The 23,790-nt window shown below is 42.2% G+C and overlaps 1 pseudogene across 1 annotated transcript; it reads right to left on the bottom strand.

The window, feature by feature from the left end:
• Positions 1–650: 650 nt before the first annotated feature.
• On the bottom strand, positions 651–1,251 carry LOC307207593 (protein NATD1 pseudogene; annotated as a pseudogene). Its single transcript has one exon. The product of its transcript is annotated as a protein NATD1 pseudogene (transcript).
• Positions 1,252–23,790: the final 22,539 nt, after the last annotated feature.

Genomic DNA, 23,790 nt, shown 5'->3' with positions numbered 1-23,790 from the left:
AAACAAGTTCTTGAGTTAGAAAACAATCCTTTTCAGGCTTAATTCCAATGCTTTAGCTTAAAAGTCTCTATGCTTTGATCTATTTACAAAGCGGAAGGCTGACTTCCTGTTTAGACCTCCTGCCGTGGTAGCCAATTAAGTCTTTTTCTCCTTTTTCAATAAGTCCAATTTCCCCTACTCACGGGTACTTTCTTTAAAGTCCAATTGTTCCAGGAAAGAAGTCAACGCTCTCCAGCAATGGCCATGCAGCTCCGCTCTGCGAAAGAAGCAATCGACTCACAGCACCGCACCACTTCCCCATTCCGCTCCGAAGCCCCCAAAAAGGGCTTCCTTGCAAGCTGGGGGGGCGCAGAAGGTGCCCGCCGAGTCCCCACGTTCTCAGGCTTCACCGCCTGCGATTTAAAAGGGTCCCCGCTTCGCCGCAGCGGAAAGGACCCAATTTCCGCGGAGCCGATTCCCTCCCAATCAAAGGGAATCCGACATTAGCTGATGGTGCTGACCCGGAAGTCCTTTTTTTTCTTTTTCTTTTTTTTTATCCCGCTTGCCCACCCCTCTATTGTCACAACGCTAACGAAGGCCTAGTTTTACACCTGATGGTTTCCTTAAGATAGGAGGCCGATGTAAACAACAAAGATCCAGGTGAGACCAGCTATCGCAAGAGCCAGGTGGAAGCATTGTTGAGGAGTTGCACATTTGTCTTTACAAAAATAAGAACTCTTGAGCATGTGCAGGGGGCAGTTCAGGGGTCCCAAGTCAGCCCACAAACAAAAGCTGCACTGGGCCATCTAGAGAGGCCAGGCTCGCTCATGTCTTAAGGAGTGTAGGCTCTTCAGCCTTCCTGCGTTAAGACTGTAAACGTTCCAGATACTGAGGCAGTGGGTTCTCCTTGATGTATTTTTGGATGTACCAACACGTCAGGTGGGCTTTCAAGTCCTCTTCGACCACAAAATCCAAGGCTGCCTTTGCCAGATGTTTGGCTATTCCTCTTCCTCTGTAGGCATCTGGTACTTCCGTGTGTTGCAGGTCCACTATCCTTTTCCCCATGTACTCGTACAACAGGACCGCTTTGTCATGACAACCGTTCAGCCTGACGGTGAACTGCCTCCTCTTGCGGTCGTGCTCCACCTGGATCGGGCAGCCGGGCTCCAGGATGTTGAGCTGCCCTGCCTGGGCCATGGTGGTGCAGGCACAGCAGGCCAACCCAGTCGTGGACTGGCTGCTTGGCTGGCTGCCTCCTCCCTCAGGCACCCCACTTTGGCGTGCTATTCGTGGGCTCAGTTCTTTTGTGAGCAGGTGGGGGCGCCTTGCGAAAGGGCCGCCCCTGCTGCTGCTGCTGCTCCCTTGCCTTCCCTGCCCCCTCCCACCCCACGCGCTCCTGCCAAACCAGCCAGATGTGTCCAAAAGAAAGAAAGAAAGGAAAAGGGGAAATGTTCGGTGGGGAACAATTAATAGTTAGGCAGGATCTGCTGCTGCCGCCGCCTCCACCGCTTGTTCTGCGTCTTCCTCCTCCTTCAATGCCTCCCCCCCCCCCAGACAACTTCAGCGGAGAAAGAGTGCAGGGCAGTGATCAGGGAGAGACATCATATTCTCCTGCTGAAACTGACACACAGGAAAAAATTTTCCCCAAAATTTATTTTAAAAACAAGATTATTCAAACTTAAAAGTTGTCACATCTCTTACAGGGTTTAAACAAGAAAATAAAAACATTGTTTAATATCAATAGCAGAGATGTAGGAAACATCACAATATCATACTCTAAGAAGGTACTGTCAGTACAGGACTGGACCAGAGCAGGCCATCTAAATTGTCAACCATTTTGCATTCTATATTCCCTATCTTTTAAACAACTGAAATATATTCAGAGTCAAGAGTGGATTTCATGCTCTTTATTCAGTGCTGAGGAGGAATGGAAGACGAATGTAGGAAACATCACAATATCATACTCTGGGAAGGTACTGTCAGTACAGGACTGGACCAGAGCAGGCCGTCTAAATTGTCAACCATTTTGCATTCGATATTCCCTATCTTTTAAACAACTGAAATATATTCAGAGTCAAGAGTGGATTTCATGCTCTTTATTCAGGGCTGAGGAGGAATGGAAGAAGAATGTAGGAAACATCACAATATCATACTCTGGGAAGGTACTGTCAGTACAGGACTGGACCAGAGCAGGCCGTCTAAATTGTCAACCATTTTGCATTCTATATTCCCTATCTTTTAAACAACCCTCGTTTGTTGCGGTTGTTGCGGCAGTTTTGCGGCTATTAACAGCCAGAAGAGTACTAGCAGCAGGACCAACCTACACCCCTCAGCTGTTTAGAACATTCCTTAGGCACAATTTATACATGATTTTTGTTTTGCAGCCTTTTCAGAGCATGAGGTTAATCCCCTGGTCTCTTTGTTTTCCAAAAGAAAATGTGATATTCAATGTTTTTTGTTTTTCTTTCCAATTTTTTTTATTGATTTTCCAAATTTATAACAAACATCAAAAAGCAAGCAAACAAACAAACAAACAAACAAACATAAATCCTAACTGCAATAATTCCCCTTTTGTTAACATTGTTGGGTGACTTCATTGAATCCCCCTGGTTGAGTTTCTATGTATATCATTGTAACGATTTTCTAAAACTATTTTCACATAAAATTTACTTAGTCTATTATCATCTTTCTTTCTTTTCTTTATAAATTTAAACATATTATTCTAATAACATCACGTATTTGAATCCTAGGCCAATCTGGTACTTGCAAGTATTTCTATTTAAGTTATCTTAGCATATTTAGATTAATAGTCTTTAAATTTCATCCATTCCTCCTGATACTCCTCCTCATTCTGGTTGCGGACTCTTCCGGTCAGGTCGGCTAGCTCGGAAAAGTCCATCGCCTTCATCTTCATCTTCATCTTCATTTCCAGAGGTGTGGGCCAGCTCTGACACAGAGCACTCTGCATCTTCTGCCATTTGGGTGTGTGCTGGACCTGGGGGGTGGGGTTACCGTGAGGTGTTGTCAGAGTCCGGTCCTGGGCTGAGGGTCTGGAGACTGTACACCAAGGGCAAAGCTGGCTCCAAAGCAAGAAGCCGGTCGTCGTCAGGAACTCCGGGAAAAAACAGGAGTTTTCGTCTTCATCTTCGTCTTCATCTCTTCAGCGTTACCGAGCTGCCCCACCCTGTATTGCTTTACCAGAAATACAGGCAGAAATTAAACATGTCCAGTAGGCGGACCAATTGGTCAGGCATTAGATTTAGGCTTCCCGAGCAGAAGGCACAAAAGACAGATCAGGAAAAATTCTTTCCCCAAAATTTATTTTAAAAACAAGATTATTCAAACTTAAAAGTTGGCACATCTCTTACAGGGTTCAAACAAGAAAATAAAAACATTGTTTAACATCCCTAGCTAAACATACTCGCAAATGAGAACAAATGAAGGCTTAGGATAGTTCGAAGGTTCTCGGCTGAATCCGCATTCTAGTATAACAGGCAGGCACTCCATTCCTCCAGATACTCCTCCTCATTCTGGTCGCGGACTCTTCCGGTCAGGTCGGATAGATCCGAAAAGTCCAAGCAGAACCTCAATACTCCCTCCATCCCTTCTCCTATGACTTGGTGGAGAATGACTTTTTAACATACTGAAAGCTCCAAAGCCCAAAAGGTGCAAAGCAAAAAGCTGAGGGTGCCAACTCCCCTCCACTCACACTGGCAAAGGCAATTTATCTGCGACAGATACTGCCCAACTCAAGCTACTGTTTGAATGGCTGAGATGTAGGAAACATCACAATATCATACTCTGGGAAGGTACTGTCAGTACAGGACTGGACCAAAGCAGGCCGTCTGAATTGTCAACCATTTTGCATTCTATATTCCCTATCTTTTAAACAACACTCGTTTGTTGCAATTGTTGTGGCAGTTTTGCAGCTATTAAAAGCCAGAAGTGTACTAGCAACAGCACCAACCTACTCCCCTCAGCTGTTTAGAACCAATTTATACATGATTTTTGTTTTGCAGCCTTTTCAGAGCATGAGGTTAATCCCCTGTTCTCTTTGTTTTCCAAAAGAAAATGTGATATTCAATGTTTTTGGGGGGTTTTCAAATTTTTTCATTGATTTTCCAGCTCTGACACAGAGCACTCTGCATTTTCTGCCATTTGGGTGCAATCAAACTGCAGAATCTGAACTACACATGGGCTGATACCCCGGGATGCACCACTGAATTTTTCTTCAAAAATCTGTGCTTTCTTATTTCTTCACCTTTTCGTTTCCTCATCGTGTTTTACAAAGGAAATGGGGCTGCTGCAATTGGACAGTTGCCTTACTTGGTCATATGGCCCAAATGGTTGGAGGCCCATGGTCTTAAAGCTTAAGACATGCCTGCAAGGAGGTGTGGGCCAGCTGTGACACAGAGCACTCTGCATCTTCTGTCTTTTGGGTGCATTCAAACTGCAGAATCTGATCTACATATGGGCTGATATCTCGGGATGCACCACTGAATTTTTCTTCAAAAATCGGGGGGGGGGGGTACACCACCAAGCTTTGAGCTACCTCTCCAATAGTGACCAGTCGACACCACATGCCCTCCAAATCCGGCAAGACCCAGTACCTCTGGGAAGGTACTGTCAGTACAGGACTGGACCAGAGCAGGCAGTCTGAATTGTCAATCATTTTGCATTCTATATTCCCTATCTTTTAAACAACTGAAATATATTCAGAGTCAAGAGTGGATTTCATGCTCTTTATTCAGTGCTGAGGAGGAATGGAAGAAGAATGTAGGAAACATCACAATATCATACTCTGGGAAGGTAGTCAGTACAGGACTGGACCAGAGCAGGCAGTCTGAATTGTCAACCATTTTGCATTCTATATTCCCTATCTTTTAAACAACCCTCGTTTGTTGCGGTAGCTTTGCGGCTATTGGAAGCCAGATGAGTACTAGCAGCAGGACCAACCTACACCCCTCAGCTGTTTAGAACATTCCTTAGGCACCTGTTATGATACCCTGCAGTATGCAAATGGATAAAATCAAATTTTCCCCCTCCTTCATCTTTGCCTCCTGTGCCAGGCGTGGCCATTCATACTTGTCGCATGTCATCGTGGCATGCTGAAATGGGGCTGCTGCAGTTGGACAGTTGCCTCACTTGTCATTTGGCCCAAATGGTTGGAGGCCCATGGTTTTAAAGCTTAAGACATGCCTGCAAGGAGGTGTGGGCCAGCTGTGACACAGAGCACTCTGCATCTTCTGTCTTTTGGGTGCATTTAAACTGCAGAATCTGAACTACACATGGGCTGATATCTCGGGATGCACCACTGAATTTTTCTTCAAAAATCTGGGGGTACACCACCAAGCTTTGAGCTTCCTCTCCAATAGTGACCTGTCGACACCAAACACTTTGTCGTTTGGCATAGTTCTTCAAGTAGGAGGCTTCCTTAGCAAAGTAAACACTAGCAAAGTAAACTGCGCTATTATCTAACCAGGCCAAGCAGGGGTTAAAGTTTTCTGTGCAAATGGGCTTTATCCAGGATGCTCCTGTGCCATGGAAAAGGTCTCTGTCCAAGGAGGTCTGGTCCTCGACTGAGTGTATCTGGGAAATGTGCCTCTTCTGCCTTCCGATAGGCTGCACCTGAAAAGAGCCACTTCTGGCATTGTGAAAGCTGAGCCCTCTTGAGCTGGTGGGAGGACCCATGCAGCATGATAAAGCCCACAATAAACATCTAGAGGACCCTCTCCTGCGAGGGCTACAGTGGGAAGGGATGGAGCAAGCAACCATAAATAGTGTGCGGTAAAGGTAAACATTTATAAAATGATCTGGAGAATTTGTTGGGCTGCAGACTTGGGCAAATTTGGGCTGAGTAAAATAAAAGGACTTAAAACCATTCTCTTAGAGTTAGTTATTCCATTATTAATGCCTTAGTTTCATACTTGGATGCTTCATATATAGTTAGTGCTGATGAATAAAGCATACCTGATGATTACTTAGAGGTGCTTGGTTTTCCTTTAAAGCAAATAATGGGTACAATGATGGAGTTTTCCGCTTCTCACAATTCCTTTGTCAGCTGAGTTGCTGCCAAACCTCTAATCTATTTTTGAAAAGAGTCTTGGTAATAGTAATAATAAGCAATAATGGGAATATTGTTGGCTCTGTACCATGCCATGCTAATGAGTACTCCTTTTTATTTTAATGTTTTCTTGTTTAAGGAGAAATATATTAGTTTGCTCCCTTCCTTGCTACCTTTCCTGCTGTGGAATTCTTGAAAACTGGCAAATTTTAGCCATTAAACAGGAACTTTGAATAGAAAGCACGTATTTGCTTCTGTGAGCCAAACAAAGTGATCTTTTTTATTTTCTCCATTCAGTTTATACCTGCTGGGATGTATTTTGGTAATGCACTCCATAGGTATGTTCTCTTCGGTGCTCTTTCCTTGTCTGAAAAACAAGCTCCTTTTTATAACTTGCATTTTGTAGTAAAAGAATGCTAAGGATGCCTTTAGCATAAAACAAATTTTTCATGGTGGGTTCACTAGTGACAGTGAAGCAGTGAATATACCTATCATGGAAATGTCTACTGTAGGAATGGGGGACCTGTAGGCCCATCTAGATGATGCTAAACAATATCCCCAATCTTCCCTAGGCAGCATGGCCAGTGGTCAAGAATGATGGCCTTCAGAGGACCAAAGATTCTCCATTCCTGGTGCAGGTAGAAGAATTGTAATTATTCCACCACAGGGGAAAATAATACAGATGTGTGTGTGTTTGTGTGTCACAATTCATCATGCTGTTTTGTGTCAACATAAGCTGAGTTCTTTTCTATTCTTGCTGGATGTTCAAGAAACTGCCAGTGTAACGAGATGTCACACACAAGGATGTCAACTCTTAGTGAAGCTTTTGAGAGCGTTTCAATTTTAGAGGATGGTTGAAGGCAAAAATTGGGAGACTTCATAGTGAAAATGGATCGAATGCCCACCTTTTAAATTTGTTTTTAAAATAACGTTTCTATCTGTCAGATTGAAGAGCATCTTGAAAACATGACTGCCATGAACAAGCACACAAGCAGCTAATAATGCAAACAGCAAGACTCTCTATATAGTTTGTCTCCCACCTCTCAATGGCTCTTTAACTAACCTTTTGATTTGGGGTCCTTTGTATGACACCATATGCTGCTTTATTATTTGGATCTGAAAAGGATGCAGGTACCTTTCCCTTTCAAGATATTGCGTGATAATTTTACTTTTATTTAAATCTTTAACATGTGTAGAAACTGCTTTACCAGTCTGATGCTGGGGTCACACAAACCCCAATTAGATGGTGGTGGTGATTGAAAGATTTGCTTGACTGACCCCAAATTAATATAAAAAGGATGAAATTGTATTGAGGAAAATTGTACAGGGATAGAAGTATACAGGAATTATGTATGGGGTCTGTAATGATCACTGCATAAAATCCTATGGCAAGGGCTGGCAGTGGTCTACCTATTTTGCAGGGGGGGGGGTTCAGAGTTGTTGAGCAGCAGTCCTTTACTGAGCCTGTCAGGCCCCGCCACAACCCAGGTAAAGAGAAGCAGGGCAGGGCCCTTCAAACTATCAGCAGGTCAGTCCTGGGCAGCAGCAGCAGCGGTTTGAAATTTCAGAAAATAAATTGATACTTTTTTTTCCTAATGTACATATTTTTCAAGATTCAAAAAGCAAGAGAATAAGAATTGGGTCGCTACCCGTGGCCGCTTCTTAAGACCAAAGAGAAGCAGAAAGACCAGACTCCTCCACTGCCCTCACTTCCGATTAGACGCTGTGCCGATGACACATTTGTTGACTTTTCTGGCCAAGCGGATGGTATGTTGCACTGAATTTCATATCGGTAAAAAGTAATGTTGTCCAATGTTATATGATATCATTCTATGATAAGAGTCCCAATCTTCCTTTAATGCACTCAACAAGGCCTCTCATTACCTGGAACATTAATGATCCAGGCTCACTCCCAAATAGGAGATGGGTTTGGAAAGAATTTAAAAGAGACAGAAAGAGATTTTAATTCAGGAAATTCACCAGAGGAGCTACAGTTGATTTTTGTGCATATTTCCTAAGCACAAAAAAGGTTGTGTTTTGTATTTCTTGGTTCCTAGCACACTCCCCAGTCTTCACTCATGCTGTCAGGCAACTAAGTTTGCCCTGAGTCTCTTCAATTTCCCTGGCATTGGTGTTTTATGGCCAAAGGATGCTGCTTCTTGCATCTGTTCATTCACTGTAGTAATGCCAACTTTCCCCACTTAGGCAAGTTAGAACCAGGGTTTTTTCTCAGCTGGAACTTGCTCGAACAGATCCAGCACCTCTCAGGTGGGCACCATTAGAGAACAAGAGAAGTGTTCATGAGTTCTGGCACTTTTTTTAAAAATAGAAAAAATATTATACGCGTAACTAAACATGAAGCTGAAATATATTGAACAGACAGAATTTCAACGAGTAACAGGTTTTTTTTTAATAATTCACATACATAGTAAAAAGGTGCCATGATGCCATTCTGCGAGCTATGGTAAAATAGCATGTATATCTGCAGCAAAGCAAAAGGAAAAAGTGCCCCATTTCTGCTTTCAGTTGTATACTAGGAATCAGTTTTGTGAACTTTATGATACAAAAAGCTAACCATTTTTTTTAAAAGCAGCAACCCAAATATAACTATGAAACAAAACGTATCAAAAACTATACAACCACTACACCTCATTCGGATGCTGTGCCAATGAAGTAGTTCATTTATTAACTTATTAAAAGAAAAGCCACTCCTAATATATTTTCTCTTTTTATTTTTTTAAAGTAATTTTTACTGAGTTTTCCATTAAATCATATTCACATTTTGTTACAAAATTCTATGACTTAATATATTACTCTGTAAGAGCATCGACCTCCTGCCCTCCCTCTTTCTGACTTCCACATAACTTTCCATATTCTTCGCATTTCTATAAGCACTTATTTACCCTTTGTCAAGTTATAATATTTCACCTTATTATCGGTAAATCAGTTCCTTATAGTTACATTACAAAACATTTCAATTCAAGCCTACAAACGTTTTCAAATGTTTACAATTTTCTTTCATATAAAATATAAATTTGTACCAGTCCTTCTGAAACAGTTCGTCACGCTGAGTCCGGATTATGTCTTTGAACTCCATCATCTTGACCTGCCGGTCTTCCAGTGTTGGAAGTTCCTACTGCTTCCATTTCTGAGCCAGAAGTGTCCTTGCAGCCATTGTGGCATACATAAACATATTTACATCACTTTTATGTATTTCCTCACCAATTAAGCCTAACAGAAATGCCTCTTTTTTTTATTAAAACAATATTTCAAAACCTTTTTTATCTCGTATATTATGTCCCAGAAGGCTTTCACTTTAGAACAAGTCCACCACAGATGGAGGAAGTTGCCCTCCTTCTCCTTACACTTCCTACAATTTTTGTCTTGATTTCTATACATTTTAGCAAGTTTGACATGTGTAAAAACCATTGATACATCATCTTAAATATATTTTCTTTGAGTGACACACATGCTGTGAATTTAATTGTTTCGGTCCACAGTTTCCCCCACCCTTAAAAATCAATATTGTGCCCCAAATCCTGGGCCCACCTAATCATAACACATTTTACCTCTTCATCCTTTGTGTGCCACTCCAGTAGTAACTGATAATTTTCAACAGCATTTTCATTTTACTACCCAGCAATTCTGTCTCTAATTTAGATTTGTTACTTCCAAATCCGTTTCTTTTATTATCCTCGCTAAACACATCTTGTAACTGATGGTATTGCAACCAATCGGCTACTTTTCCTCTTAGTTCTTCGAATGTCTTTAACTTTATTTTATTATCACTTCCATAAGCAAGTCTTTGTATGTTGCCCATTCAGTTCCCATATTTATTTATTTATTTTGATTGCAAAAGCCTCCTATTTTCCTCAACAGGACCTCTAGTATTGTTATAAATAACAATGGCGATAGCGGGCACCCCTGTCTGGTTCCCTTTGTTATCTCAATTTTGTCTGTGAAGTTATTATTAACTATCAATTTAGCATATTCTTCTGAATAAATAGCCCGAATACCATTTAAAAGTTTTTCACCGATATCAATAAATTCTAAATTTCATTTCATAAAATGCCAAGAAACATTATCAAATTCTTTTTCAGCATCCAGAAACATTAGGGCAATTTGTTTGTCTCTCCTGGAGTCCAGATATTCCATTATATCAATTATATATTTTTTTCTCTCCCCGCCCCCCAAATAAATTTATTCACAGAAAAAAAAAGTGTGTGGGTTTTTTAAAAAGTGAAATCACCCTCATCATTTATTAAGTTAAAAAACACCAATTGAAAAGCACAGATCAGACATTGCATTTCGAGGCCTCCATCGCAAACTCAAATCTGGTTGCAATTTTTTTTTGGGGGGGGGGGAGGATCTTGGCTTTTTAAAAAGGGATTCGGCATTTAGGGAATTCCAAGATGCAGGACGGAGACGCATTCAGGGCGGGCTAAAGACCTCAAGGGATCCCACTCTGACATTTGGAAATCTCTCCTCTCCTAGGGCTCCCTTCTGGCTAGTCTCAGGGAGGAGGGAGGGGCAGGGCTGGCTGCTCTGGCATTGGGAGATGGGGGCCACATGGGGACAGAACGGGGTGTCAAGGGGCCATGGCAATCCAGCCGAGGATGAGGAGGGAACCACCATACGGGGCCACCTTGGTCAGGATCAGGTCCCCTGTCACGGTGTGGTAATACAGGGCAGCAGAGAACATCCCCATGCCCAGAGACAGGATGCTGCCGGCTATCATGGGATAGCAGTAGTGGGGCACAGCCAAGAGGCCAAGCTGTGGAGGAAGTGGTATTTGTTGGCTGTCTCATAGAGCTCTTTCAAGTAGTCATCTCGGTCGCTGCGATGGAAATCGTGAGCCCATTTCTGCTTTCAGTTGTATACTAGGAATAGGTTTTGTGAACTTTATGATACAAAAAGCTAACCATTTTTTTTTCTGAGCCAGAAGTGTCCTTGCAGCCATTGTGGCATACGTAAACATGGCACAGCCAGGAGGTCCAGGCTGTGGAAGAAGTGGTATTTGTTGGTGTCTCATAGAGCTCTTTCAAGTAGTCATCTCGGTCCGGATTATGTCTTCGAACTCCATCATCTTGACCTGCCAGTCTTCCAGTGTTGGAAGTTCCTGCTGCTTCAATTTCTGAGCCAGAAGTGTCCTTGCAGCCATTGTGGCATACATAAACATGGCACAGCCAGGAGGGCCAGGCTGTGGAAGAAGTGGTATTTGTTGGCTGTCTCATAGAGCTCTTTCAAGTAGTCATCTTGGTCCGGATTATGTCTTCGAACTCCATCATCTTGACCTGCCAGTCTTCCAGTGTTGGAAGTTCCTGCTTCTTCAATTTCTGAGCCAGAAGTGTCCTTGCAGCCATTGTGGCATACATAAACATGGCACAGCCAGGAGGGCCAGGCTGTGGAAGAAGTGGTATTTGTTGGCCATCTCATAGAGCTCTTTCAAGTAGTCATCTCGGTCGCTGCGACGGAAATTGTGACCCCCATAGGCGGCCACCCCGACGGCCGCAGCCCCGCTCAGCGCTCTGAGCTGTCGGAAAAATGCCCCGGCGCCTGCCATATCAATTATACCTCTAGCATTGTCCTTCATCTGTCTACCAGGTAGAAATCCAGTTTGATTCTTTCCAATCTCCTCTCCCAATACATCTTTAAGTCTATTGGACAATATACTGGCGAATAATTTGTAATCATTATTTAGGAACGAGATTGGCCTATTATTTTTCACCTGCCTTATGTCCATGTCTTGTGTAATATGGGCTTCTTTCCAAATAATATATTTTTTTTTTTAGAGGAAAAACTCATTGGTTTAAAACGTTATATATTTCCAGCCTGATGTAGTAGGGGCTGTGTTGTTGTTTTTTAAGTCAAATGCAATGAAAATGCATTGTTTGAAGAGTGAATAGATGTATATGCAGAATATGTAAATGTGCACTGCGAAAGCTTTGTAATATTACTTTTGTGATTTTGGGTAAAATTGATGGATGAAGAAAGTGTTGAACTAAAAGCAAACTGTGTGCTTAATTTGTGTTTGTATCTTTTCGTTTCTAAAGGGACCTTTATAAATTGAATTTAAAATAAACAAGCAAACTCCAAAAAAATTTTAAAAATAGAAAAAATAATACTGGTTGGAGCTTTTCTCTGCTTCCTCTGGCTACTCTCCCACAATATATACTGCTGGGGAGGACAAAGCATATGCACAGCTTTGCCACCCATCTCTCAATATGAGCTATACATTTTACTTCTGGTTGGGCTGGAGCTGGCATTTTTCTGATGTCAGCACATTCTGTCATTGTTGCCTCAAAGCCAATAATATTTATGCTTTAAAAATGCAGAGGAAAAGAACGATAATAGTTATTTTATATGGGTACATGGACAAAGTCTTGTTTGCTATGGCAAGTAAAAATTGCACGAAAGAAGAAAAAGTAATTCCACCAGACTTAAGAAATCCATCTTAATATCATTCATAGAGCAATAAATAGCATTAAGTGGGCCAATCCAGACATAGATCATACAACCCTAAACCACTTGGAGACACAAGATGGATTTTGTTCCAGTCAAATAAATCACTTATTTTCTAAGGGAGCAATATTTACAGCAGTGGAAGGGGAACAAATTAACACTATTTTCAGTATAGAAAAGGCCCAGGGGTGGAATTAAGAAGTATAGGCACATCGATCCCACCCAACCCTCACACCCTCTATTTATTTTTTATTAATGAGAACCTACAAATCCACTGTTTTATGGAATTGTAGTTGAACAAGGGAAACAAGAAAATAGTATTGCCGCTCTCTTTTATTGGTTTTGTTAAAATAGGATTTTCCATTCTGACTGGCCAATTTGACTGCAGCTGCCTGCTGCTGATATTATGGATAATGTTTTCTTAATGAAACTTGGATCAGAATGCTATGCTGTCCTGCATATCAGATGGAAATAGGAACACTCTTCCTGGCCCAGTCAATTACCACCACCCCCCACTAGTTTTTATCAGCCAAGAAGGGTAAGAGTCCAAAGCACAAGTTGTTGCCCTGACTAATACAAACACCTTGTCCACATCCTCAAGCCTTATTGTCTGAAAATTATCTAAAACAACAGGACTAGAAAGTGCTCTGGACACCCATGAGACTCATCTGCTAGAACAGCAGAGTCAAGATCTCAGTGGATGCAAGTGGTTTTATCCTCAAAATGCTTTGCAAACAAGTCACAGTGGTTAGACATATCTACCATTGGTTCCACCACCTCCTTGAGTCGGACCGTCTTTCTTCTTCTTTGGCGATCACTTGTAGCTGAGTAGTACTGCTATCTTCAATGCCACTATGTATGCTTAATGATGAGTACACACTACTGTTCAGTTGTATGCAGCCAGATCTTTCCTCCACTTGCGCGGAGACTTCTTTCAACTTGTTTCCTTTCCCTAAGTTCTGCAGTATGCCAAGGAGTCAAGTGGGAGAGGATGCTCAGAAGTGATCATGTTAAAAGCCTGAGCCATTCAGATGTTCCTGAGGCTGGCCAGGGCTTTGATAGGAGTGCCAGTCATATCAAACAGAAAAAACCCTCAGCGTTACCTGGAAACCCATTAGATACATCAACCTCCAGGGGCGGATAATCCTAATACGTCCCTTGCCTCTAGAAAGGGAAAAAGTGGGTTGAAAGTCTAAATCTCAACAGAAAGTCATCTGACCATCAGAGGGCAAGCAGAACCTCAATACTCCCTCCATCCCTCCTCCTATGACTAGGTGGACAATGACTTTTTAACATACTGAAAGCTCCCAAGCCCAAAAGGTGCAAAGCAAAAAGCTGAGGTTGCCAACTCTCCTCCACTCGCACTGGCAAAGGCATTTTATCTGCGATGGCTACCGCCCAACTCAAGCTACTGTTTGAATGGCTGAAATGTAGGAAACATCACAATATCATACTTTGAGAAGGTACTGTCAGTACAGGACTGGACCAGAGCAGGCAGTCTGAATTGTCAGCCATTTTGCATTCTATATTCCCTATCTTTTAAACAAGCCTCGTTTGTTGCGGTTGTTGCAGCAGTTTTGTGGCTATTAAAAGCCAGAAGGGTACTAACAGCAGGACCAACCTACAACCCTCAGCTATTTAGAACCTTCCTTAGGCACAATTTATACATGATTTTTGTTTTGCAGCCTTTTCAGAGCATGAGGTTAATCCCCTGGCCTCTTTGTTTTCCTAAAGAAAATGTGATATTCAATGTTTTTGGGGGGTTTTAAAAAAAAATTCTTGATTTTCCAGCTCTGACACAGAGCACCCTGCATCTTCTGCCATTTGGGTGCAATCAAACTGCAGATTCTGAACTACACATGGGCTGATACCCCGGGATGCACCACTGAAGTTTTCTTCAAAAATCAGTGCTTTCTTATTTCTTCACCTATTTGGTTCCTCCCCATCTTTTACAAAGGAAATGAGGCTGCTGCAGTTGGACAGTTGCCTTACTTGGTCATATGGCCCAAATGGTTGGAGGCCCATGGTCTTAAAGCTTAAGACATGCCTGCAAGGAGGTCTACGCCAGCTCTGATGCAGAGCACTCTGCATCTTCTGCCCTTTGGGTGTGTGCTGGTCCTGGGGGGGGGGGTTTACCGTGAGGCATGGTCAGAGTCTGGTCCTGGGCTGAGGGTCTGGAGACTGTCCACCAAGGGCAAAGCAGGATCCAAAGCAAGAAGGTGTGGTTGGGAACTCCGGAATAACAGGTCTGGATGCTGGCAGAAACAGGTTTCCAATCTGGTACTTGCAAGTATTTCTATTTAAGTTATCTTAGCATATTTAGATTAATAGTCTTTAAATTTCATCCATTCCTCCTGATACTCCTCCTCATTCTGGTCGCGGACTCTTCCGGTCAGGTTGGCTAGCTCCGAAAAGTCCTTCATCTTCATCATTTACCACTGTTGTGGTCGTGAACTCTGGAAAAACAGGTCTGGGTGCTGGCAGAAACAGGTTTCCAACGTCGTTGCTCCCGCAAGCAGGGACTGAGCTGACTGGCCTTTATCTTCTCTGGGGCCTAGGGTGGTCCCGGCCCACAGGTGACTCACCTCTCCTGGCGTTAGATTTAGACTTCCTGAGCAGAAGGCACAAAAGACAAAACAGGAAAAATCCTTTTCCCAAAATTTATTTTAAAAACAAGATTATTCAAACTTAAAAGTTGGCACATCTCTTACAGGTTCAAACAAGAAAATAAAAACATTGTTTAACATCACTAGCTAAACATACTCACAAACGAGAACAAATGAAGGCTTAGGATAGTTTGAAGGTTCTCGGCTGAATCCGCATTCTAGGATAACAGGCAGGCACTCTACATCACAAAGAACGCGCATATGAATGTAGAGATGATGGGCGACTGCCGGCATGTTGGTAAGCCTGGCAGAAGGGCAGCTCATGAAAAATCTAAAATTCTAGTTTTCAAAAGAACCTTCTCCTGGTCTAAATGGGTGCTGGATGGCCCATAACCTTGAACAGATCAAATACTTCATTTATCTAGGGCTCACATTCCATGATACAGGATATTGGAAGCACCACGCAAAACCCATTTCCCAACTCCTGTACGCTGCAAATGTATTGCATAATGGGGACCTGCCAAAGCTAGATGGCTTTCAGGCAAAATTTCTACGATCTCTGCTGCAGGTACCCAACTGTGTCCCCAACTCCATACTTCTGTTAGAAGCTGGTGAATACCCAATTTCAACTAAAGCGTGGTGGGCTGCCCTGAAACATTGGCTCAGGATTTCAGTGTTTGATTTAGGGAAGGGTTTGTACCAACACCTGACCAATGAAGAATTTGTCAGCAAATGGCAGAAAACCATGGCTAAAAAAGCCACCTCTATTGGTCTGTCACCCCCCCAACTGTATTACCTTGGTTATGAAATTGCCCTAAAGACGTTAAAGCAAAGATTATTGGATAATGCACACAGTGACTTGCGATCTCAAACACACGCAGCCTTTAGTCCACTGGCAGTAGGAGTACAATATAGGCATGTCTTTAAGTTAACATCTTACATTAAAAATCTGGCAGTACCAAACCAAATTGAAGGCTTTTCACCAAAGCCGGACTAAACGTCTTTCCTTCTGCAGTGTTGGATGGCAGGTTAAGAGGAGTTCCCTACCAGGACAAACTTTGGTCGTGGGCTCGAGACATCGATTCCATAAAACATATTTTGTTGCACTGTACAAAATATGAGCAAGCCAGGGCTGAACTGATATTACCCTTGCTGGTACCTTTCCCGTGAAAATCAGAGGCTCACTATGTCAGGTTCCTATTGGAAGACCGGACAAATGCTAGAACATTAGCAGTGGCAAAGTTTTTATCGGTGGTTGCAAGAACCAATGATCCCTATATTCTGAACAAAATGCTTGTTTAACCTGGAGGTAGGCTGTATGAATTGAGTGTTGCTTTGTAATGATTTGTTGGGTCTCTGGACCGTAATAAAGATTGATGATGATGGTGATGATGATGAGATTGATGATGATATTTCAACATCTTTTTCAGTTCATTGTAAATCTTCTCCCAGAAGTCTTTCACATTGGGATAGGCCCACCATGTATGTTAAAAACTACCTCCTCTTTCTTTACATTTCCAACATAAATTATCACTCTTATGATAAATCTTTGCCAGTTTTACAGGGGTTAAGCACCATCTATACATCATTTTCATAACATTTTCCTTTAACATCGTACATGCAGTGAACTTGACCCCTTTCCTCCCCTCCACAACCTTTCCCAATCTTCAAACATTATGTTATGTCCCACATCTCTTGCTCAATCTATCATCACAGATTTAACTTGTTCATCCTTTGTATGCCACTCCAACAGTAAGTTATACATTTTGGACAAGATACTCAATGTTTTTGGCTTTGCCAAATATATCAGCACATAATTATTTCTGTCAACCAGAGATGTCTAGTCTGTCATCTTTCTCCCTGGAAGTCCTGAGCAGACAGATAGTCTTTCCTAGCTGTGGTTCATTAGGGCCCCACCTTCTGTACCAGAGGAAAAATGCTTGTGGGCAGGCATCTTGCTGTTGTTGTTGTTACGCAGCTAATAAGTGAAAAGACTGCTAGGAGCAGCAACTCTTATCCTACCACTCTGGAAATTTTGTTTGGTCCAGCAGGGCATTCAAGCATGGTTGCAGAAGTGCATTTATTTTATCAATTTGGATGTACAGATGTGAATATCAATAATACTTCCCAAAATGCTACAGAAATATGTAAAATGTAATAACTTTGAGCAATTTCATCAATTCCAATCTAGCCCCGTATCTTTAGTGACTGGTATGCTGAGGTAATATTGTAAGAGCAAATTTCAGAGATTAACTTCGAGTGGACTCTTTCAACATTTTACTTCATTGCATGTTCTTGTATTGGTTTATTTTTTAAAAATTACATACCATGTGATTATTTTCTTTTTCTTTTCTTTTTCTACAAACCTACCTCTAAGTATCGTTCTACTATTATGCGAGAGAGTATTATTCATTTTCTCCACACAGTGGTTAATTTATCCGGTCCCTCTTGCAGGGGCGTTGATTAAGGAAAAAGAATAGAATTATTAAAAACTATGGGAAATATAACGGGACGCAGGTGGTGCTGTGGGTTAAAGCCTCAGCGCCTAGGGCTTGCCGATCGAAAGGTCGGCGGTTCGAATCCCTGCGGCGGGGTGCGCTCCCGCTGCTCGGTCCCAGCGCCTGCCAACCTAGCAGTTCGAAAGCACCTCCGGGTGCAAGTAGATAAATAGGGACCGCTTACCAGCGGGAAGGTAAACGGCGTTTCCGTGTGCGGCTCTGGCTCTGGCCAGAGCAGCGATGTCACGCTGGCCACGTGACCCGGAAGTGTCTCCGGACAGCGCTGGCCCCTGGCCTCTTGAGTGAGATGGGCGCACAACCCCAGAGTCTGTCAAGACTGGCCCGTACGGGCAGGGGTACCTTTACCTTTACCTTTATGGGAAATATGGGAATGGATTTGCTGATAAGATAAATGAGATTAGAATACAGAAGGGGGAGGTGTGAGGAGGTCGGTGAAATTAGGTTTAGAAAATAAGGTTTGAATTTATACTTGTTTTTGTTTTGTTTGTTGGTTTTTGTATGTTTTTATTGTTGTTTGTATTTGTGTTTATATGTGTTTATTTGAAACTTAATAAATATTTTTTAAAAAAAAAAAAAAAATTATCCGGTCCCTCCTTATCTCAAAATCAGCTAATTTAATTCCATGGATAAAAAGATGGAAGCTGAGATGCAGGGAATAGAAGAATGTGAAGGTCTTGAGAACAAGATGTGCTTGGATGGCAAAGCTATGCCACAGAAAATTCAATCCGTGGGGGGAACTGACAAGATTTTCCTTGGTGGTGGAGCTGCAGAATCTAACAAAGAAACAAAAACCATTTGTTAGTGACCAGAAGAATAAGGACAGTACTTCTGAACACAGCTGTACAGGAAGAGAGAAGTGACTATCAAGTATCAGCAAAGGGTAATCACAAATGGCAGAGGAGTGAGAATGGAATAGGAATGTGCCCGCCTCTCTGTCCACTGGGAATCTATTGATGCCCACTTTTATTTAACATCTTACAATAAGGAAACTATACAGAAGAGGCAAGCAGTACCTTAATTGCATTTGGCACTGCAAATGCAAACAAGTTTTGTGGATTTATTAGTTTAAAAAAGAGCACATTTTAGAAGTGGAATAAACTGTCTCAAAACCAAACATTTCAAGATTATGTCTACACTACAACATTTATGTTGTAGAGTGGTACCTCGGGTTAAGTACTTAATTCGTTCCAGAGGTCCATACTGAACCTGAAACTGTTCTTAACCTGAAGCACCACTTTAGCTAATGGGGCCTCCCACTGTTGCTGCGCTGCCGGAGCACGGTTTCTGTTCTCATCCTGAAGCAAAGTTCTTAACCTGAAGCACTATTTCTGGGTTAGCGGAGTCTATAACCTGAAGCGTATGTAACCACCAATGTATATGATTTTTATCTTTCGTATTCCTCAGCAGCCATGGATGCCTCTTGTGTTATTTGTTAGAGTAGAATGTTTGTTTATATTAATCAGTTAAAAATATGTTTATTTGACTACAAAGGCGCCCTTAATTAATGGACCTACACACTTTTTTTTTTTAAAAAAAGGATTTTTTTCAATATAAATACTATAAAAACTGTAAATGGCAGGTGCCATTTTTAAAATAAAACCCCATTCCCATCTCTCTTTTGAGATGTCATCATCAGTGACAAATAATGCAGAGTTTTAAAGAATAAGAGCTTTACTGAGTTAAAATAAGTTTCTTCATAAACAACATGGTTCCAAATAGTTTGACTGAGATTACGTACTGCTCACAACTGAGGCAGACTGACTGACTGAAATCTTACAGAGAACACACAGAGAAAATGGCTGCTAAGTCACATGTCAGAATGGCTCAACAGTTAGCAGTTAGGCCTGAATAACTTTAGTAGGCCCAAAAGATTGTGCAGTCCCAGCACTTCTCAGCCTGCTTTGCTGCTTCTGCTGTCATGTGTCTTTGTCACATGACACACATGTACCATAGGAGAACTACTGACATGACAGAAGGCCATATATTATGTAGTATGTCAGAGCTGAGGAACCAGATATTTTTGGACCCCAGCTCCCATAATATCACATAGCCAGTAGCCAGGGATGACAGATGCTGTAGTCTAGCAACACATGGAGGACCACAGGCTCCATGTCACTATAGCAGGACTTATGACTGAGTAGGGATGGGGGAGAAATTCAATTCAGTTTGCATTTAAAGGTGAATCTATAAAAGTCATGCATTCTGCAACAAGAGACACAGCCTGTGGTGATCACACAGGGTCCCCGGACGTTTAACGGTCTATTGATCCCTGTGCCACACCTGTGCTCGCTTCCCCACTGCCACCAAGCAGTTACTCTCTGGTAAAACACTGAGTCCAGTCAGTTGTTAAAAGTGAACAAACAAAAAAAGTTTATTTTACAAACATTAACAAGTTTATGGTTTCTCAGATAATATTCTTGTCAGTATCTTAACTTTAGTTTCTTTACCGGCCTATACCTTCCTAATACCTTCTGACTGATTTTCTCAACTGCTTGACTGACTTCTCTTAACAAATTCTCTCCCTCTCTCACACCAGACTAGCCCAACCCACAGACTTATCATCTCTGTCTCTTCTAACTCCAGACTGTCTTCTCAACAACTCTAACTCTCTAAAAAAGTCTGTGCTTGAACCTTAAACACAGTTAACTCTGCACCCTGGGTTCCCAATGGTTAGTCATTTTACAATTAGTTAACCCTTTCCCTATGAACCCAGTATGATGTCACACACATAGAAGGGCAAACGCCGCACAACCATTCTCTGAAATCAGCATTTATCCAAATTTTGAAATGCTGTTTTCCAGTTAGCTAATGTTTATCTATATCTATCTATCTATCTATCTATCTATCTATCTATCTATCATCAGGGGAAACTGAGCATAAAAATGAATATATTATTTGATATATAATATCAAGCAAAAAGGCATGATATTATGAGAAAGTGCTTTGCAAAAATGTGCACATTAGTAAAAACTGCACATAAAAATGTGTTCATTAAGAGAAATTCATACCAAAATACTGATGAATCTTCAGGAGGATATTTTTAAAAGCATTCCCACATTGCTGCAGAAATGTGAAGAACTGAATTTAAGATTGGAAAAGTGAGAAACAGAGAAATGAAATTGTCAGATCCTTCCATCCCTACTTCTCAGTGAATTTCCATAGGTTTGTGCTGTAACCTGGATAGTATAACTTGGCAGATTTGCTCAGAAATACTGGTAACTCTCATTACAATACAAGGAGACTTGCTCCCAATAAAGTCTGCATTGTAGCCTAAGTTTTAATTGGGTGATAAACCGACTTTTCTGACATTTTGTGTCTACCTAAGTTCATCATCAATCTCATAAGAAATTGCAGAAAAATAGAGGGGCACATCATGGTCTGAAACTGAATTAAAGATAACCAACCATTAATTAATGAATCTGTATTGGGGGGGATTGAAAAAATGTTTAAATGTTCCACCCATTTTTTTAAAAAAATGTTGCAATTTTTAAAAATTTCATTGCAATGTTTGACCCACCTGTAAGTGTCAGAACACGTCTGTTTCATTTCCATTGCCTTAATAGTGCTGACATTCTCCACCCCTGAAGCACAAATCTCACTAAACAAGGTACAATTGGATTTAAGAAGCATCTCTATCATAATGTATTCTCTTCTGCACGCAACAGTGACTTATGTTAGGGATGCTAAGAAACAGACCCTTTGTTTTCCCCTGCAAAGAATAGTGTGGTTCCTAGACTATAATTGGATAGCTTGAGATGTTGACATTTTTCCCATTTTGACAGCCAGATCAATGTTATTGAAAGTGGTTTGTAGGCGTTCATGACAGGCTCAGGATTAATACTGCCAGCCTGTCTCAAAATGGCTGCTGTTTATAGGCAGGTGTGATGGACAGCAGAGCCAGACCAGAGTCTGATGATGCAGTCCCTCAGAAACTCTATCAGAGTGTTGGAGCCTCTTGCTGACTGGCTACAAAGCCAGCTAACCACAAGTGGGGAGGAGCAGTAGTCTGTGAGGGAGAATAAAAGGAGCGGTTTCTGTGAGAGAGTTAGATAGGGACAGAGAGTTTATTTTGAGATGGCAGATAGGAATTAGGATAGGATTTGACGGAGGGAGAACTAGTTCTGATTTGAGTTGAACATCCACTCTGGGGAGACTATTTACAGCAAGAGGAAAGGGCATTGCACCTTATGTAGGAAGACTAGGTTAAGTACAGACAGGAATTAACTGGAGGGCTGAGTCTGAGCTGGGAGGGGTAGAAGCTGTGGAAATACAGCTGGGTCTCTGGGAATACAGCTGTGGGAATACAGCTGGGAATGAGACTGGGTCTCATTACAGCCAGGTGGGGAGAGTTCTTCTAAGTAAAGAACACTCCCAAACCCAGTGGTGAAGGGAGGGCAGTGACAAAATGGTGAAAATATAACTTCCGCACCCACCGCACGCCCCTTCCTACACCACTGCAGGAGCACTCTCCCTTTGAGTGATTTCCAGAAACCAGAAGCATTGCTGCCTCCAACTTTGCAGGCAGAGCACAGCCTTTATGGCTAATAGCCTTCAACAGCCCTCTTCTCCTTGAATCTGTCTAATCCAGAGGCATAGCTAGGTGAGGTGGGGGGCACTGGGTGTCACACTGTGGGACCTGCAGCATGCCTGAGCCACGCGTCTCTCCTGAGGGGAGGCAACGGACTGCCTGCAAGTTCCACATTGCTTTTTTGAGCAGCGCAGGGCTTGCATCTGCCCACTGCCTCAGCCGCCCTACAGCTGAGGGGGAGGCTGCAGAGAGGCTCAATGCAGTGCACCCTTCCTTGGCTCGCCCTGCCCCCATGGGGTTTGTAGCCTTTGCTAGATTAGGCCTTACTTGAAAAAAAAAGTAACACTCATCCCATCAAAGGCAGAGAACCCTAACCATTATACTTCCTTGGGAAACATGCCTAAGAACTGAATTCTTGCTTGTGTGAGGCTAGCGAGCACACAAGACAGATTTTGTAGGGGTGACTCCTGACGAACCTGCTCGACATCCGTAATAATCAGTCTCACGCAAATATGGGTTGAAGAAATCTGACTGCCCAGGAGCTGCTGCAGCCAAACATTTATTGTGTGCAGAAGAAAAGATACAAATACCAAGAAGCAACTTTTCCCTCAGCTGGCAGATAAGGACAAATGGCATACCATCACACCAGGCCCATGTAGTTGATCAGGCTATGCTACGTGGACCAATCATCAGGACAGCATGAGCTGTCCACGCGTTGATCATGCTCCAAGCAATGCCTTTTGCTATGAAATCACCTTGCAATAATAAACTTTCGCCCATGCTCTTATGTGCAAACAACCATTTTCCCACAGACTCCAACATTGTGGAACTTTAATATTTAATATTCCAGTTAATATTTGCTAGATCCTTTTGGTTCTCATATTCAAGTAGGCTTTTAGACTTCACCTTTAAAAAAGAAGAAAAAGTTTTGCTTTCCCTTAAGAGTGTTTAAGTTTGAAGTCCTTCATAAGATTTCACTTATGGTGATCTAATTCAGTTTCTCTCTTGCTGTTTCTGTCTACTGTTCTGTTGTTTTTACTTCTCTCTGTACATACCTCTGAGAGGGCTTGTCTGGAGGGAAAAGACTAATAAATAGCTATAATTAAGCTATAACCATATAGCCAGCCAGCTAGGCCGTTTGGGAGGAAGGGTGGGATGGAGATTAAACAAACAAACAAACAAACAATACGGAAATTCCAGTTCTGGCCCTGCAGGAAGAGTTACAGCATACCAGGCAACCTTCTGTAGGCCGTATGTCACAGATGGGCAGGGGAATTACCTTTGACTCTCATGCCACCACCCCATCCTCCATCCTGGAAAACAAGAAGCATTATCAGAGTTGAAGGATGCATTCCAGTCAGCCAAAAACACTCAAGGAAGTTGCAAAGAACAGCTGATCAGGTGTGCAGCCTGGGGAGAGGAGGGGAGAGTATGAGGGCCAGACAGAGATACCTGGAGGGCTACATTTGACGCATGGCCTAAGGTTTTCCACCCCTGCAGGATATATTTAACCAAAAGCACCTTGTAATCGGTCTTGTACAATTCTGAGGCGCTTTATACGGGAAAGAAGACATACAAAGAAAGACTCTCCTTCCTATGTGGGCAAGGAATAGAGGGTTTTCTGTCTCTTTT

Source organism: Podarcis cretensis (genome assembly GCF_951804945.1).
Source record: "Podarcis cretensis genome assembly, chromosome: Z".
Lineage (NCBI taxonomy): Eukaryota > Metazoa > Chordata > Lepidosauria > Squamata > Lacertidae > Podarcis > Podarcis cretensis.
The sequence above is the reverse complement of the archived record's forward strand: the minus strand, read 5'-3'. Positions and strand labels throughout refer to the sequence as shown.